Source organism: Artemia franciscana, unplaced genomic scaffold, assembly GCF_032884065.1.
Source record: "Artemia franciscana unplaced genomic scaffold, ASM3288406v1 Scaffold_1241, whole genome shotgun sequence".
Lineage (NCBI taxonomy): Eukaryota > Metazoa > Arthropoda > Branchiopoda > Anostraca > Artemiidae > Artemia > Artemia franciscana.
This window is the reverse complement of record NW_027062770.1, coordinates 1-13,598: the sequence shown is the minus strand read 5'-3', so window position 1 is coordinate 13,598 and position 13,598 is coordinate 1.

Genomic DNA, 13,598 nt, shown 5'->3' with positions numbered 1-13,598 from the left:
CAATTTCTTTTGACGGTTTATTTTTACTGTTAAAGAAAAAAAAATTAAAAAACGCATACAAAATTATATAATATTCATTTTTGTTACGTTTCTACAAGTCGAACCAACATTTGGGAGTGGGGGTTGAAAACTACTAGCCCTCCCCCTGGATACAGCCTTAGGTACTCATTTGAACAATTAATACCAGATGATAACTTCCCACTCAAACAACTATTATATTCAATATCTGTTGTGGGAGAGGGGGACCAAAATTTATCCTCTTTTTCAGTTTTTTTATGAGTGAGAAATTTCTACTAGAGTTAATGTCAGAAGAATTAATCAATCTAGAAGTAACCTTGTTGATCATATCTAGGGTCACATCTGCATTTCTCTGAACTAAACTGATCTCTTGATTTATTAAAATTGAATCTTTTTTATTGAAAATTTAATAGCTAATTTTTCTTAATTTATTAAAATTAACACAATTAAAAAAAGAATCAGATTTCTGGAAGTGTTTTACGATCTTCGTTGAATTCATGCATATAACATTCTTTCAAATTTTGGGTTACAAATGTGGTGTCAATAGATTCCAATTTAAAACAAATTAATTAACATAAATAAGAACGGTTCTTTCGTAAATCTACCCCCTGAAGACAACTGTCACTTTTACTGTACTAAAAACAAATTACTGTTTATAGATATTTTTTTTTCATTCAAACCTTAAAGTGAACGGAAAAATAATTTTTTGGATCAGATATAAACATATATAAAGGTCCTGAAAACCAGCTCTCGGCTGCTCTGACTCAGAGATCTCATCCGGTGATAGAAGAACACTGTAGTTTAGTGTTTGTTGATTTAGTGATTTTCTTCACTAGGGGGTAACAAACAGCAAGTCTTCCTGATCCACTCTCACTTCAGAATTTCTGCAGCAACAGGTAACTCTTCCTGAACCTGAATAATCCCCAGACTGGCTCTAATTCCTCCTTTGGAAATTATTTTTCCTTTTTCTGACTGCAATAAAACTTCATTTCTGAAGTTTTTTCGTCTTGTGATTCCATTTTTGCCATCAATGGCAACCTTTTGACTTTTAATTTCCAATCAAATGAGCCCTCTCTGAAATTTATTCGAGCTCTTCTATAAGAACCATATTTGCCCCCAGGGCATAACTTAAAACGGCCGTCCCTGGACCCTGGGGAGTTGTGTCGACCCTAGAGTTTTTGTTGTGTGGTTTTTGAGCAATAAAAAAAATGTCTACCTAAAAATTTATTGGATGTATCTGAGGAGAAAAGGGCGTGGAGGGGCTAGTTGCTCTCCGATTACTTTGACTCTTAAAGAGGACATTAGAACTCTTGAAGTTTATACGACAACCCCTTCCATATTAAGTGCCTCTGGGGAAAAAATAAAACATTTGAGCCTTATTGTGTTTTCTATAAGCAGCACTATAGCGTTACCTCTGATAGAACGTTTTTTATGTGGTTTCTATTCTTGTGAGGCTGAATCATTTTTAATTAGCCTTTGCCACCACATTGATCTCAGGCACTTCAGATTGTTGTGCTATTTACAGCACTAGAATTCGAAGTGTCATTAATTTCATTTTGGCTGCAAGCCACTGTTATTTTGTAATTTCTTTCTCAGTAAGCAAATTTTGAAAACTTTGATTCATTGTAAAATTACGTTGGTACAAGTACTCTAAGAATGAGTCAAAGTACTATTTCTTTAGAGGACTAGTCTCTCCAGGTGCGTACGGTATTTTTTGTGTGGTATTTTACGGTATTTTATTAAATAAATAAAGAAAAAAAATAATAAAACGAAATGAAAAAGAAATTGTGAATAAATGAAATATAATGACCTGATGAAGGTATTTGCAAATCAAGAAAAGTATTAACAAGTCACATACTAATGCATTAATGCAAATAATTTATTTTACGAATAAGAGTTTCACCCGGAACATTGGCAAGAACCTGTCCAGGATCAGACCAAACACTTCTTGGGCCAAAGGTGCTACAAGCCGCGTTTAATAGATCGTGACGCTTTTTAGTTAGGTTTTCCTAAACAAATACACCTGACAGTGCGAGCTTACTTTTTGCTGCAAACACTTTTCCAGGAATATCCAAGTTTGAAAATTTGACCAGAACGGTGGCGATTTTCACATTCTCAGTTTGAGTAGCAGGCATATGGAAGCGATTAGCCTTTTAGAGGTCCATTCTTTATAAAATGTTGAGAGTGCCTTATTTGTGTTTTCACTCCATTAAGATTCCATCAATACCATATTGGGGTTTGGTTTCCTACCGTAGATAAAGTATCAAGTTGGGTATCCTGGTCAAGTTGGTCAACTCTGTCTTCTAATTCAGATTAATGCCCTGCCTTATAATTTTAATAACTACTGATGGCCATAAGTGGCATCTCTAAAATGAAGTTAGGACAAGATCAAAAGGTTTGTATTTTACCCTTTTACGATCTGCAGTCACGAGGGGGACACTACAGGTATCAAATTCAATAGTAAAATTTGCCACCCTAAACGTACACATGTTTGTAATATGCGCTGGGCTTTTCACACAAGTTTATGAAATTTCAGCAAGGATTATATCAGATTCAATTGAAAACTTGTTTAGCTCTGCACTCTATGAACTTTGATAGTGACCTGAATGTTCCTTGAACTATTTTAAACTACATTGGCATATCGCAACTTCAATGAGATACGTTTGGAGAAAAGAGGGCTACGGGAGGGGCCTAGCTCCCATCCTATTACTTTTGATTTTTAAAAGAGAACAAAACTATAGTTTCTAATCAAAAAAGCCTCTTCTAAAGTTTTAACGACCACCCTTTCCATAAAAGCTTTGTATGCCCCTGAGACATAACTTGCAACTCTTATCCCTAGCCTTTTTGAGTTGGTATCAACCTCGAAAGCCTTGTTACCTGTTTTTTTTTTATACTTTTTTTTAACAAAATGACTATACAAAAACTTCTATTGGAAACATTTGGGGAAAAGAAACAAGAAGGGGTGGCTAACTGCCTTCCAATCATTTATGACTCTTAAAAAGGACACTAGAACTTCTAATTTCCAGTTAAATGAGCCCTCTCTGAAGTTTGTACGGCCAACCCCTTTTATAAGACCTTATATGCTAACAATGGGCAGCTATTATAATTTATAGGCCTTGCCCTGAGCGCTTTGTGTGTGTATGGGGGAGGGGTTTATCCTTAAAAACTTGATTACTGGACCTTTCACCTATGTTGAATAAAATGACAAAAACAAAATTTTGATTAGATGTGTTTGAGGAAAAGATGGGTTGGGGTTTAATTTCCAATCATTTATTCTTAGAATGGGTACTAGAACTTTATATTTCCTCTCGTATGAACTCCTTTCAAGGATTCTACAATAACTTCTTTAATGCGAAGACCCCTCGTCAGAAATTAAAAATAATACATTCTGGTCATATCGCTCTTTCCTTAAACATTTTCCAACTGACAAAATTCATCCTGGGCGCTTGGCTTTCTTGTGATTCCACGACATCAAGAATCCAAATTTTTCATTTTGTTAACCTTGCGGTTTTGTTGGTAGATAAGTGTTTTTGCCTGACTATTGGATGCTGGAAGGGAATGTTAACAGAAAAAATGCCTGCTTGCCTAGTATGTTGACTGTAGCGTAAAATCAATGAAAACCAAAATCTTTTATATATGAAAAAATACGAACATCCAAATAATTTTATAAATATTTGAAAATAGTTGTCTTCGGGAAACAGCAACCGATTCCGAAAAATACAGCAAAAAGTTAGTAGATAGTAAGTAATTAAGTAGATTATAGCTCAGGAAAAGATTAGGACATAAAACTTAGGAGAAACTTTGAATCTTTTAAAAGCATGACTTTCCTTACTTCAAAAGACAGTTGATGCAGACTTTGAAGGAAAACAAAAAAAAAAAAGTTTTTTCAACTGAAGTAAGAAGCGACATTAAAACTTAAAACGAACAGAAATGACTCTGTATATGAAAGGGGCTGTTCTCTCCTCAACGCCTCGCTCTTCATGCTAAGGTTTGACTCTTTCTCTCAACTCTACTTTTTCAAACAGTAATAAACTTTAGCGTAAAGAGCGAGATATTGAGGAGAGAACAGCCCCTGTTTACATATAACAGCCCTGTGAAAAACCCTTTTTTAAATATGTCAAAATCCATTTTAATCGCATAATTTTAGCAAAACTAACACCTTTCTTCTGCAGATTTCCATAGGTTTAAAATGTTTCTATTTTTGACAGATAAACATTATCTGTTTACATACATTTAAAAGATAAACCATGAACTCTGTTACAATTCCCTGCAGTAATAGGAGACGTTGCAGGACATTCTTAATTTTCCACAAAGATTCTTATGAAACGTCGAAACGGTTTTTCGACGTTGATCGACGTTCCCCTTAGCATAAATAAATACGGTACTTCTTTTTCTAACGTAAGAAACAATTATAGGATTCCAGGACTATTATTTTGAGCAAGATCACCTTCCCAACTAACTCGATCTTTTTATCAGGGCTCCTTAAACAATTCCTGACTCTAGGAGCAGCAAGTAGTAAGTATATGATTAGCTGTAAGAATACAGAATTCTAAAGTTTTATTCAAACAAACATTTCAATGTTTTTTAGATAAAGAATAAATAAAATGTCTCCAACTTATTTTCTTGTCTAACTGTTTGTTGACTTAGGATACGATTTCTTGGCTGAGGAGCAGAGGCTGTACAAGGAGCCGAAGAGCTTGAATGAGCAGTAAATTAGTTTAGCTAGGGATGAGCCAAAAATATAATTTATTAAAAAAAGTAAAGGGTTCTTAGCGCCAAAAAGTTGCAGCGCCTTTTTCTGTGAAAATGGATGCTATCACACGAAAAGACGGCAACAGTATACGGGCTACACAGAATTAAGTTCGAAATTTACTGCTCAGCTCTCTGATTTTAACCTAGAAAAGAAAAAGGACATTAACCAATTAGAGATAAAAGACAAGTAAAGAAGTAATAAAAAATAAACACAGAAAATAAGAAAAGGACTAAATCAAAAAGGAAGAGAAAAAGAGGGCTAAAACAAAAAACCGACCCTCGAATAGAGAACCAAATTAATATTATGTCCGAAATTAAAATTTCGGAAAAATTATTACGAAAAAAGAAGAATAAGCCTGGAAGAACAAAAAGGAACATTTAACTAATAATTATGGCAAGGCGTCAGTATATGGGTTTGTAATTGAAAATCGTGGATATTATAAAAGGTGCGGTCTTACGAAATTTCATTCAACTTTTTCTGACCGTGCTATCCTCTTCGAGTCTGGTCTTCACTCTTGCTTTGATAAAGTGATCTTCTTTCATTATTTTCTGTTTTAAAATTTTCTTTTTTATTTGGTATGCTTTTACCCGAATAGAATTTAGCTAACTTAGCGGGAATGATATTATTTTTATCGTGTTCCATAATCAAAAGGGTATTACATCTGAATCATCATTAAGGCTTTGCAGTTATTACGTAATTAAACTCGTGATGGATTCAAAATATCAAGGAATTAGCTGAGAATCTCAACTGTTTCATTTCAATGTTTACTCTCATTTGAAAAACAACTTACTTTTGTGATTTTATCTTGTCTCAGAGATCATATTTTAATTCCCGATCGGAACTGGTGACATTGGGGGAGTTGGAGGGGGAAACCATAAAATCTTGAAAAACGCTTAGAGTGGAGGGATCGGGATGAAACGTGGTGGGAAAAATAAGCAGGAGTCCTAGATACGTGACTGACATAACCTAAACGGATCTGCTCTGTTTGAGGGAGTTGGGGGAGAGGGTTAATTCTGAAAAATTTGAAAAAATGCGGTAATTTTAATATACGAAGGAGTTATCGGATCCTAATGAAATTTGAAGTTTGGAAGGATATCGTGTCTAAAATCTCTCATTTTAAATCCCGACTGGATCTGGTGACAATGGGGGGAATTGAGGGGGGGAACCTAAAATCTTGGAAAACGCTTAGAGTGGAGGGATCGGGATGAAACTTGATGGGAATAAATAAGCAAAAGTTATAGATACGAGAGTGACATAATTGGTACGAACCCGTTCTATTTGGGGGAGCTGGAGGTTGATAATTTGGAAAAATTGGGAAAATAGAGGTATTTTTAACTTAAGAACGGGTGACCTCATCTTACTGAAATTTGACATTTAGAAGCAACTCGTGTCTCAGAGCTCTTATTTCAAATCCCGACCAGATCTGCTGACATTGGGGGAAGATGGAAGGGAAACCGAAAATCTTGGAAAACGCTTATAAATGTTGTAGATACGTGATTGACGTAACCGAACTGGATCCGCTCTCTTTGAGGGAATTAGGTGGTGGAGTTCAGTGGTTTGGCGAGTTTGGTGCTTCTGGACGTGTTAGGACGATGAAAATTGGTAGGCGTGTCAGGGAGCTGCACAACTTGACTTGATAAAGTCGTTTTCCCCAATTCTACCATCTGGGGGGCTGAAGGGACAGGAAAAATTAGAAAAATTGAGGTATTTTTAACTTACGAGTGGGTGATCCGATCTTAATGAATTCTGATAATTAGAAGGACCTCGTGACTCAGAGCTATTATTTTAAATTCCAACCTGCATTAAGCCTCTGATTTTCCTATTAAAGCAATCTATTGATTCTTAAAGTTTTGCTAGAGCTCATACCATATGAGCTTTTGGCTCTTACCTCTTTCGACCTCGTCACAAATGCCATATGAGCTCTTAGCTCTTGTTTTTTCTTCTTCTGTTTTAATGAGAAAAAGAGCAGAGTGAGACCTTGGGAACTGTTCAATTCTTGTCATTGGAGAGCTTAAGGGGCAGAGAGCCATCTCTGGGAAACAAAAGGAAACAAGATTTTCCAAGCAACAAGAAAACAACTTTTAACCATAAAAAACTTTAGCTTGCAGTGGCCAGCTTTATAATCTTGACAGCTTAGTTATGGAAACTAAAACAGCTGGTATTTTTGGAGAGATAAACGAAACTACTTGAGCTATACAAGAAACTTAAGGTCTAGCCTAAGTCCAAGCATTTTACTCCCTAGTCAATTCTTTTTCTTAGGCGGCAACTCGGTCAAATACAACGGTATTAGTTTTCTTCGTCGCTTCAACTAAACAAACATAAGAAGGTTGAACTGAAGGGGTTTATCACTCAAAATTACGATTAGGCAATTCTTCTTGTAATTATTTATACAATATATATTTTTTTACATGTATTTATTAACCGGTAGTCTGATGTCTGCACGCTACTTATTCTCTAGATTCTGTTTAAGCAAGTTACAACTAATTAATCCTAGACTGAATCGCTCTTTAACAATCAGGATGGTTAGTCCCTTGGTGTAATTTATTCATTCTCACACACTCCAATTACAGTTGGATCTAGTCTCTTGAGGGGAATTTTAGGCTTCGGAACACAAATATGTGAAGTATTTGGGACTGCAGCCAGGAAGCATATATTATACCACAATGCAAACTCGAAATAGGTTTTATAATTATTTTGGAATTATAAAAAAAATATTTGTCGGCTTTAACATTTGATTGGATCAAAATATTCACCAGATTTTTTTTTGATTTTTTTTACACAAAAACTGCCGAAATCACTGATTCAGGAACGTAAGAAAAACTCCAAATGTTTAACATGTGAGGTAGAGGAAGATTCCTTGAGAGTCCGTCCTGCCTTAATAGCAGAAACTCAATTCATATCAATTACTTAATAAAAAAAGAGATATAGTTCAGAAAATTAAAGAAACTTAATTCTTTTCCAGAAAGCCCTACTTGGAAATACCCCCAAAAAGGAAGAAAAACACTAAGCATAAAAAAAGAATTTTTCAACAGAAGCTTCAAGCTTCTTTCAACAGAAGGAGGAGGAAGCGGGACAGAAATTAATTTCTAGCCCCTCTTGATTCCCGGGAATACTTTTGGTCAACGCCTTGATTTTTAGCACTGAAGGCGGGGAGGGGAGACAATATTACCTCTCTTATTGCAATGATCTATTTACGCGTAGCATAAAATATTAAATTTACATGCCTACCAGCACAGAGGCGGAAAAGGCGAGGCTGAGCATTTGAGCTTTGCCAAGAAACTTTTTGGGGACTCTGGGGGGGGGAGTCCTACCAGGAGCTTTGTTCTCAGCAATTTTAAGGTAACACTTCTCGGTTTCGATCGGTAGGTTGCGGCAGCCGATGGACCTATATATAACTATCCCTGATCAGGGATAACTATCCCTGATCTGGAAAAGAATCAGTGTTTTTTGCTTTTTATCTGCAAACTTCTTTATTCTTATGTTTTTATTGCGCATATGAGGGGGCTCACCCCTCGTCGATACCTCGCTCTTTACACTAAAGCTTAAATTTTGTCCCAATTCCTTAAGAATGACCCCTGAATCACAAAGACCGTAGAATAAATATTTGAAATTACTAAAAATACTCTAGAGTAAAGAGCGAGGTATTACGAGGAGGTAAACCCCTCATATGTGTAATAATTTCTTTTCGTTTTAAGTTTTAATGCTGCTCCTCACTTTCAGTAGAAAAAACTTTTCATATTTATTTTTTCATTGTTTTTTTTAATAATGCTAGAGAATCCTGCTCCCCCTCCATTGAAAGTCTCTTCCCCCATGAGAAGTTCCTCCAAGGAAAGATCCTCCCACGTACGACCCCCTCCCCCTACTCTCCCCCCGAACCAAAAAAAAAATCCCCCTGAAAGTGTCTGTACACTTCCCAGTAACCATTGCTATATGTAAACACAGGTCAAAGTTTGTAACTTGCAGCCCCTCCCACGAGGACTGCGATTTATATTTGACGATATTTGTTGATTATATTGACACTGAGGAGGCTTTTCTTCCTCGACGCCCCACTCTTTACGCTAATTTTTTTTACTGTTTTAAAATGTAGAGTTAAGAAAAAAAGTCAAACTTTAGCGTAAAGAGCCGGGCGTTGGGGAGGAAAAGCCCCTTTCATTTACGGAGTAATTTCTGCTCGTTTTAAGTTTTAATGTCGCTCCTTACTTTCATTAAAAAAAACTTTTTTTGTTCAATAAACAACAGGATTGACAAATATGGCCCGTATACTAAGACATACAACACTTACTCTGTAGCTTAGTAAGATTTTCATTATTATCTTTTTGTACAAGAAGGCCTGCATTCAGGATGAGTTTTCACCCGGTTCGACCTCCCCCCTAGAAATGTTTCTTTGACTCGTAAAAAAGTAACAGCATAGAAGTAAAAGAAAATCTTTGTCCCGTTTTGAATTTTTTTTTTTTAATCCTTCTCCCGAACAAAATTATCCCAAAAACAAAAGTCCTAGTTCCCGTCCAGGACACGAGGCATGATTTTGGAATAACATTATTTTCTTTGATTCATTAATTTGGGAGCATTATGACCTGCGCTGTCGCTCCATTTAGTATATTTTTCTTCATCTTAGAAATGAGAGTCAAACTTTAGCGCAAAGAGCGAGGGATTGCAGAGGGGACAACCCATTTCATATACGGAGTAATTTCTGTTCATTTTAAGTTTTAATGTCGCTCCTTGCTTTCAGCTGAAAAAATTAGTTTTTTTTATTGAATTTCTGAACGTTTTTGAATTAATGCATGTTTGGTTTCGGCTCTCCGCACATAAATTATTAAAATGAAATTTGTATATTAATTCTTTTTTGGCTAAATGACTTTCTCTTAGTTTTGATCGGACGATTTTGAGAAATAAGGGGAGGAGAAGGAGGCCTAGCTGCCCTCCAATTTTTCGGTTACTTAAAAAGGCAACTAGAACTTTAAATTTTTAACGAACGTTTTTATTAGTAAAACATATACGTAACTTAAGAATTAACTTACGTAACAAACTTTCATAACCTTATATTTTTATTATGTATACGAGGGGGTTTGTACCCTCGTTAATACCTCGCTCTTTACACTATATCGTAAGTTTTGTCCCAATTCTTTAAGAATGACCCCTGAATCAGAAAGGCCGTAGAATAAATAGTTGAAATCACTAAAAATACTTTAGCATAAAGAGCGAGGTATTTATCTCCTCCTAAATACCTCGCTCTTTATGCTAAAGTATTATTAGAACCCCTCATATTCGTAATAATATCTGTTCGTTTTAAGTTTCAATGCTACTCCTTCTTTTCATTTGAAAAAAGTTTTCATGTTTATTTTTCATTGTTTTCTTATAGTAATGCTAGAAAATCCTGCGCCCTTTTCATTGAATTTTTCTTCCCCCATGACAGATTCCTCCAAGAAAAGATCCTCCAACATAGCCCCCTCTCCTCAGCCCCACCCCCAAACAAAATAAAATCCCCCCGAAAACGTCTGTACACTTCTCAATAACCATTATTATATGTAAACACTGGTCAAAATTTGTAACTTGCAGCCCCTCCCCCAGGGGTTGTGGGGGAGTAAGTCATCCCCAAAGACATAGTTATTATGGTTTTCGACTATGCTGAACAAAATGGCTATCTCAAAATTTTGATCCGTTGACTTTGGGAAAAAATAAGCGTGGGAGGGGGCCTAGATGCCCTCCAATTTTTTTGGTCACTTAAAAAGGGCACTAGAACTTTTCATTTCCGTTAGAATGAGCCCTCTTGCGACATTCTAGGACCACTTGGTCGATACGATATCCCCTGGGAAAAAGAAAAAAAAACAAAAAAACAAACAAATAAACACGCACCCTTGATTTGTCTTCTGGCAAAAAATACAAAATTCCACGTTTTTCTAGATAAGAGCTTGAAGCTTCTACAGTAGGGTTCTCTGATACGCTGAATTTGATGGTGTCATTTTTGTTAAGATCCTACGACTTTTAGGGGGTGTTTTTCCCTATTTTCTTAAATAAGGCAAATATTCTCAGGCTCGTAACTTTTGATGGGTAAGACTAAACTTGATGAAACTCATATATTTAAAATCAGCATTAAAATGCGATTCTTTTGATGTAGCTTTTGATATCAAAATTCAATTTTTTCGAGTTTTGGTTACTATTGAGCCGGGTCGCTCCTTACTACAGTTTGTTACCACGAACTTTTTGAAAACGTTTAAATTCCCACTGGGTTGAACATAGAGAACCTGAAGACAAATATTTACCGAACCTGCTTAAAATATGTCTTTGATCGTGTGCCTGAAAATTTATGCCTCAAACGTGCACCGGTGCCTGAAAACAGGATTCAAGAGGGATGGCTAAAAACCAAAAAGTTTGTATCTCTCATAAGTGAAGAAATAACTCACAGAATAGCCTAGAAATTGTACCAACAATAATCAAACTAAAAGAAAATGGAAAAGGTCATAAGATTAACAAAATTACCGCATGCCTTTGGCTCTCCAAAACAAGTAAAATTGACTTCGATGATTTTGAGACCCTTCAGTTATTTACGAATACCCTGTTGAAATATCATGACCATAAAGCATAAACCACCTTAAGAAAGTTGGTACTTTGTACGAAAATATTAACTTAGAAGAAGGGGAACAAAAAGAGATTGAACTGAAAAATAAATACGGAATTCCAAAAATTAAGAAGCTTCTAAATAAAATTGGGGAGGATTTGAGGCCCACTAAATCTTTAATATTATTCTCATTTGTTACAACACCAGATAAAGTTACTATTGGGCCGCTAAGTTATTCTGTCAGGCCATGGCCACTAAACCTAAAAGGTGTACTAAATGCAAATTATGTGGCCACGCGAAAGATGTGTGCCGTAACAGCGCAAAGACCTGTGGAAAATGTGCCAGCAGAGGCCAATCCGCAGAAAATAGTACCCAAAATCAAATTAAACACAGAAACTATTTATTATTTCTAAAACTTATTAAAACCTAACTTATTTTTGGTTGACGAGCTCTCAAAAATACTCCACAACTCCAAACTCCCACTCAATACTCATTACTCAATACTCCACACTCCCACTGTGGTTTTGGAAATTTTATCTTTTCTATTTCTAATATTGTGATTTTAAATGGAGATATTCCATATTTATCCGAAAGGATAGTATCAATGTAATGCTCAAAACAAATAAGGGACATTGCTTGCGATTTTTTCATGGGTAAAAAAAAGTTGCAAAGTAAATATTAGATTACGGTACTTCAGGGTCTTCAGATTTATTGATGTGGACGTTATTAGATAGAAACAAAAGGTAAAACAAAAGACAGATATTGAGTCTTCCAACATTGAAGTATTTTGGAGCAGAATTCTCATGCCATAAAAAATTTGTGTCGCATCGCCTTCACACAGTTCATGTTTTTTACTGTTTCAGAAAGAAGAATTGAGAGAAAGAGTCAAACTTTAGCGTAAAGAGCGGGGCGTTGATGAGGAAGCAGCCTCTTTCATATACGAAGTAATTTCTGTGCGTTTTAAGTTTTGATGTCACTGCTTACTTTCAGTTGAAAAACTTGTTTTTTTTATTTAATAACAGAACAAGAAAGACCGACAACAGTTGAAAATCCAGAAATAAATGTAACTACACAAATCTAGATAGAATTAGAACCCCTTATAAGTACAATGAAAATTGTATTAAATGAAAAGTTGAAGATTAAAGAAATAAAAAAGAGCTGCAGAAAAACTGTTCCTGACGAAACAGGATCTGAAATAGAAGAAATTTTTTTACCAACAACAGGGAGTGGATCAAGGGACTAGTCGGAATAACAAAGATATTAGCGTGAAATTTTGGCATTTAAAGTGCAACACCTTGAATAAGTCAAAACTAATTGAATTCAAGATGATGTTAAGTGATGAACACCTTACGATAGCATGTTTACAGAAGACATGGGGGTCCGACCCCACTATTACCAATTTCAAGCGAAATGAAATGGCCAGAATAAACCGGGAAAAACAGGAAGTCAACATTGAAAAAGTGGAGGAGGAATTTCGATAAACGAAGATTATTTCCAAATAACAGAAACTTTACATTTGACTAATGATATGATAAACTTAGAAGTCGTTATAGTAAATTGTGTTAGAATTGATGGTGCAGTTTATAAGGCAGAAACATTTATAACAGCAACCAGATTTAGTTCATTAAAATATATGAATCCTCAAATTAATTGCTTAAGCACAATTGACCTAACATTTTCAGCTTGTCAGATCCTGCAAATAGCTGAATATATAACAGGGAAAGATCTCGATATAGGAAGTCCACATAAGTTAATACCAACTGCTCTTGACCAGCTACCGGAAAAGAAAATGTATTATTACAGAAACGGAAAATTTAACCAAGTTCAAGTTAACCATATATGTAAAAAGCTAGAAGTCAATTTACCAGAAAAATTTAATTGTCTTGAGGCTTATTCTAAGTCGTCCCTATCCTACGTAAATAGTTTATAATTTCTTCAAATTAATTTACAACCCTCGTATGTAGCTTTATTAGAATTATATAAAACTATTAAGATGATTAAACCATATGTTATACTAGTTACATATGTAAATATAAATTTAAAAGTCTCCTCTGTACCATCAAACTATATTTGTTTTTTCTATAAAATCTATAAAATGATTTTATAGCGCAGCAATTTTTGTTAAAATACGCTGACAGCAGGTCTACATTTTGGTGTCTCAACAACTTAATGCGCTTTTGTATCTATTTACACTCGTAAAAAGACCTTTATAGTTGTGCTTATTGTCCTCCTTCTTACGAAAATCTCTCTATGTCCGCATCCGATTACGAA